Here is a 5,935-nt window from a genome sequence, read left to right as displayed (position 1 = left end):
AAAATATTGTGGTCAGCTTCAAGTAACATAAAAATCCACTTATCGAGACTAAAGGAAACGGATTCCTTTTTTTCTGACATATTAAGAAGTTTGGGGTGTGGGTATGGCTTTCAGCTGCTCCATGATGTTAGGGCTGGTATTGGCTGCAATGCTTTTGTTGATCTTTCCCTCAGGGACTGCTGCCCCAGGGTCACAGGATGGCTGGGGTATCTTCAGGCGTCACTTGTATGTTTGAGGCGGGAAGAAAGCACAAGAGCAGGGAGCTAAGACAGCGTGTTCCTCTTTTAACAAGAAAACGGATGATTGCCCTAGTGTCGCTGGTCAGAACAATGTCACCCTGCCATCCCATCGATGCAGGAATGCTGGGAAAGCAGGGGATAGGCTTGTCACAGCTGAATCAGACCGGTCGTGGTCGTGATCCATTACAGCCTGGATAGGACCACCTTACCTTCCATAACAAAGTAGGGTTTCTGGTGACAGGGATGAAATGTGAATGGGGCAGGCCACTAGCTGTGTCTGCTGTAAATATGAATGGTGGCAGGTTGGCTATGCAGATAGTTCTGAAAAAGAATTGCAAAGTAAACAGGGGGAACCTCTTTAGAATATTCGAATACATTGATTTGGTCATATGTACTTGGGCACTTTGTTAAAAAATAATAGTTGTGACTTTGTTCACACTTTCCAGGTTTTAGCTAGTATTTTGGTCATCTTTCTTACTAAATTGCATTTTTCCTTAAGATAAAGATGATATTTGCTTGCTCTTTTTTTTGGCCACTTTGTATTTAGAATTCCATGTGGAATTCTTTGTGGACACTAAACCCGTGCCTGTTTCGTGATTAAATGGCAATCAATTGAATTTCCTGTTTATGAAGTCCCTCCAGGACACAACATACTATGCGTGGGGTCTTACACATTCGTGGACACCTACTCATGTGGCATGATTGCTAGGGTAATCATCCCCAATTCTAGGATGTGCCAGGATGTTCTTAGCAATAGGGTTTGGCTAAAAGGGTCTCTGGCCCGGGGCGGGGTGGAGGGGCATTGGTGGTGGGGGAAGGGTCTCTGGGTCAGTCACAGAACTTTGCAGTTACAGAAATCTCAGCGATGCTCAAAGGCTAACTTCATTCGTGTTTTTGAATGCAAAACATAGTGTTTAGAGCCCTTCCACTTTATTGGAATAAGTTGATATTCATCCTGTCTTTGACATATGTTTGCATGGTGTTGTGCTTCTGAGTGGGGGTAACCCAGGGATGGAAGCAGAGATGTGTACAAACGTGTATATGCTTATAGCCAGAAAAGTGATGTTCAAGGCTGGGGAGCATGACTGTGTGTGGGAGAAGTTCTTGAGTTTGGTTAATTACTGAGGAAAAAAGCTAGGTGACTAGACAGTAGACACGGGAGCATGATGTACTTGTGCCAGAGACCCTCCCTTGGCAACAGTGAAGGTTCGGAGAACAAAAGGAATGGAAGGATCCCATGCTATAAACATTCAGAGAGAAGGTGACCAACCCAGGATTCTTTTCTTGCAAAGCAAAAGATAAATAACAGCCTACTTAACAAAAAGGCGAATCCACTGACTCACATAGTTGGTAAGGCCAGGGTTCAGCTGGATGCAGGAGTGCCAGCGTTGCTAGCAGAAGCAGAATCTCTTCGTCTCCTATGTGGCTCTGTCTTCCTGGCTGTATTGGTTGTCATTTTGTGGGCACCAGAGAGCTGTCTTAGATCCTCTTATCACAGGGAGGAGAAGAAAGGGCTCTGTGTCTCAGGGACAGATAGTCTACTCTGTCTCTGCTCTGGGTCGTCTCAGCATGTTCATGACTACATGCTCCTGCCCTGCGCATAGACCAGCGGGTCTCAGAGTGTGGTCCTTGGACCATCAGAATCAGTATCACCTGGGAACGTGGACAAAAGAGATGCTTGGGCCGCACCCCACACCTACAAAATGGGAAGATTGAGGGATGAGACCCTGTGTGTGATTTCACAAACCCTCTGGGAATTTCTGGTGCGGATTAAAGTTGGAGGACTATTGGCTTCGGGAAACTTACTCCTTACTGGAGAAGAGGCCTCGTTTGAGGGAGAATATATTTTCACAGCAATAAGGGCAGTTTAGCCAAAGGTCAAGTTAGATGAACTTCTAGAATCTATCAAATGCCAGAAAAAGAGAAGAAAAATAACTGTAAGAGAGATTGCTGTGTGCTGTCTGAACATGACTATTTTGACCCTGAAAAAATGCAAATGCATTTTTGTTCCCTTAGCACACACTCTGCAGTCCAGTAATAATGCATTGTAAACAGACCATATTAAAACAAACAGTTCTCTCTCAATCTTTTTTTTTTTTTTTCAATATTTTCTCTAAATAGTTATTTGGTAATACACATTTTTCTGTTTTGTAGAGTCCCTAAATAGCAGAGGTCTCCGTTCGGAGGAGCCAACTCATGCCTCCTAGTGCCAGAACGTTCATGGAGTTTTTGTTTTACTAAATAAAGAGCTGGAGCTAAAGGCAGCCCTGTGGTGGTACTGGGCCCTCGACCCAGTAGGAAAAATAAGGAACTAACAGTTCCCTTCCCTTTCTCAAACCGGAGCTGGTCATGGACCAAATGGCGCCAAGGGGGAGTCACATTCTCTGGTTTTCTGCCTTTCCTTGGGGCCATTTATCTTCACAATGTCCTTATCGACGCATTTGGTCACAACATTGGACCCACACTTTTAAAATGGGGTGATGTTGCATTGGTTCTCACTGCAGACCCCAGTAAAATCCTCTGACATCAAATGCTTGTCAGTGTAACACTTGCCTGGAAGGCTTAACACTGGACAAAGGGCCAGGGGTCATCTTTGACACTAACAACTTTCTGATGCTGATGGTGTTGCTTGGAGTCAGAGTTCTGTCGGTGGCTGCTGTGATTTGTGCTTCAGATTCATCCTTACAGAAGCCTCCTGTCCCTGTTGACCTCTCAGCTTTCTTTGTCTTGGAATAGGGGCCGCAGGCTCTCTTAAGGCCCCATGGCTTTTGCTTTCTCCGGCTTGTGGACTCATGGTCTTGGAGACAGAAGGGACTTTGGCAATGGATCATCTATTTATTGGTTTCCTCTAAGGCAGGCTGTGCTTAAATGCCACGGAGGGTCCCAGTCGTGGAGAGGGAGCCTTCCCTCCTGCATGGTTTCTCGGGCCCATGTTACCGACCCTTGCCTCAGAGTGCCTCTGAGGGGACATTCTCTGCTGCTGGAATTCTCCCAACTCTTCCACACCTGCCAGCCAGAAGCAGTACTCCGCAGGACTTAGTCCAGAGTTTAGCACGCGGGCTCAGGAGACAGACTATAGATCTCTGCCAGGTTGTGCGTTGGCTGCACTCCTTGAGCAGGTAACTTAACCTCTCTGGTCCCCCTTGTAAAATGAGGATTATAATAACACAAGGGTTGGTGGTGAGTGTAATAAAGAATGAATAGATATAAGCTGCTTAGCCTCATGCCTGGTGCGTGCTGAGCCCTCAGTATAAGCATTAGTTCTTGTCTGGACTTCTCAGTGCGCTTGCCTCGCTCTGCCTCACATCCTGAGTTAGAAATATGAGTCACACTCCCTTGCTGGATGGAAAGGGTCATCTCAAGGGCAGGGGCTATATCTCCTCATCCTTTAGGATCATCCTTTAGTAGCTAAACCTCACTGTGGTATCTTGAGCTTTAAGAGTTGCTCAAGAAATGTGTTTTGAGTTAAATTGAAGCCCCTTGTCCCTACCCTGAGCATATTTGGTGAATTCCAGAAAAAACAGGCCTCCCTGCTCCTTTCTTTCACGTAAAAGTGAAGTTCTCCAACTTAATCTGTGGATAGATCCCTGCCAGGATTCTGATTCTCTAGATTCCTTTTGCAAAAGCATTCTCACCACCAAAGCTGCCGGCTGCTCCATGTCTTCTCCCCTTCCCTCTAGTCTTCTTTGGGTCGCCCAGCCAAGGCTGCATGTATGAATCCCACCCCAATAAAAAATGAAAGGCCAACCAGTCATCTGATAAGGTGCCCCCCCCCCCCATCCCTGCCCATTATCCTCGGGGCTGCTGACTCTTTCATCTAAAGGTGGCTTGTCAGGCCCTCAAGGAAACAGTGCCAGGTTGGATGAAAGTTCTTCATGTCCTGTTGTGTAAGCGGTACGGTCACCTTCTTCTGTCTCTTTTTATGACCCTCTGACCCCATCCATGCTTTGGAACTCACTTTCTCATACAGGAGTCAAAGAACAAGTGGGAGAATGAGGAAAGTACCTGACTGCTCCCTGCTGCCCAAGATGTCTCAGCTCCTGTGTGATTGTGGCCCAGGTCCCTGGCAGTGATCTTGTGGGGGTGGGGGTGGGTGGTTGGTGACCAGGGACCTGACTGCCTGGGCAGGAGAGCAGGAATACTTTAGAGACTGAGCAGTGTACTGGGAGAAGGTAAGTAGCTCAGACATCCAAACATCCTGATAGCCTCAAGGTGACCGCTTTGATGTGTAAATGCTCACCGCTTTCCCTGCTGTGGGTCTGAGGAACAGCAGAATAGGCCTGAGCAGTGGGAGGTGCTTTAGGTTCCCCGGGGGCTGCTCTCACAAGAGCCACCAGCTAGGGGGAGGGGGTGTTTAAGACAACAACAGTTCCTTTTCTCACTATTCGTGAGGCCAGAACTCCAGAGCTGTGAAGTCAGCAGGGCTGTGCTTTCTCTGCGGCTCCAGGGGGAGAATCTTTTCCCTTCTTTGTCTTAGTGTCTGGTGTCGCCTGCAGTCCTTGGCATTCCTTGGCTTGTAGACACATCCCTTCTGTCTCTGTCTTTGTGTCGTCTCCCTGTGTCTTCACAAAGTCTGCTTATAAGGACTCCAGTCACATTGGATCAGGGCCCACCGTCCTTCAGCATGACGGCATCTTAACTAATGACATCTGCAACAACGCTGTTTGCAAATAGTGCCACATTCTGAAATGTCGAGGGTTAGGACTTCCCCACATCTCTTTTTGGGGAAACATAATTCAACCCATTACACAAGGGGAGATGTTTTGATATAGCTGCATGATAGGTATTTCCATATTTGTTTGGACTGGACTTTTAATATCTAAAAACGAGACTGAGTGGGCTATTCAAGGGGAAGGAAGTGAGATACAGAGCAGGTTTACAGATATCGATGGAGAAGGCCTTAGGTTACTGCAGCCACACCGATTCCAGTCCCCGTCACAAACTGGATCCATCCATACCCAAGCTTCTGCTTTCAAAGATAAGGAAACCAGGGCCCCCACAAGCATAGAACCTTCCCATAGCCGGTTTGAAAATCCTCTCTCTGTAATGATCTGTCGATCACTCTGTTCTCATCTTCATACATGGAGAGAAACACAGCTTTCCAGGTCTCCATTTTTAGGAGGAGCAGGTTTCCAGTCAGAGGTCAAGACTGGTACAGAAGGCAACAACTCATTTGAAACTAAAATCTCTTGGAATTGAGAGGTCCAACAGTAGAGCGAAGTAGAGTCAGATGTGCTTGGGTGAAGGGTTTCAGTAGTTCCCCCGGAGCCAGTCTTTCTTTGTGACTCTGCTTTCCCCACCCAACCTCACTGGCTTCATTTTTTATCACTGCTACCATTTCTTCCCCAAAGGACTAAACTATCGTCCTGACTTCTGCCACCATTGATTGGTTTTGAAGTTTTATACTAAAATTGGAAGGACACAGAGAAGATTAGCATGGCTCCTGCACAAGGGTGACACGCAAATTCGTGAAGTTTATGTAAATGAAATCATGCCATATATATTTAATGTCTACTTCCTTTGCCTACATTATATTGGTAGGAACCGTCTGTTTTGTTACACGTGTTTGCAGTTCATTTGTTTTCAGTGCTGTTTGTCTGCTATGAATGTATCAACTCATAGCCCATCTGTCTCTTTTGCAATAGATGAAAATTTCAGTTTTTAACTGCGACTGCCAGAAACTTCTATATATTTTT

At 46.3% G+C, this 5,935-nt stretch overlaps 1 non-coding gene across 1 annotated transcript; it reads left to right on the top strand.

Moving 5' to 3' along the window:
- The first annotated feature begins 5,623 nt into the window (after positions 1 to 5,623).
- Positions 5,624 to 5,727, top strand: LOC131817166 (U6 spliceosomal RNA). The gene has a single exon (XR_009348374.1). It is a non-coding gene; the product is annotated as a U6 spliceosomal RNA (small nuclear RNA).
- The last annotated feature ends 208 nt before the right edge of the window (positions 5,728 to 5,935 follow it).

The sequence above is a fragment of the Mustela lutreola genome, chromosome 15 (assembly GCF_030435805.1).
Source record: "Mustela lutreola isolate mMusLut2 chromosome 15, mMusLut2.pri, whole genome shotgun sequence".
Taxonomy (NCBI): Eukaryota; Metazoa; Chordata; class Mammalia; order Carnivora; family Mustelidae; genus Mustela; species Mustela lutreola.
Note: the sequence above shows the minus strand (reverse complement) of the source record. Positions and strands in the feature narration are given on the sequence as shown.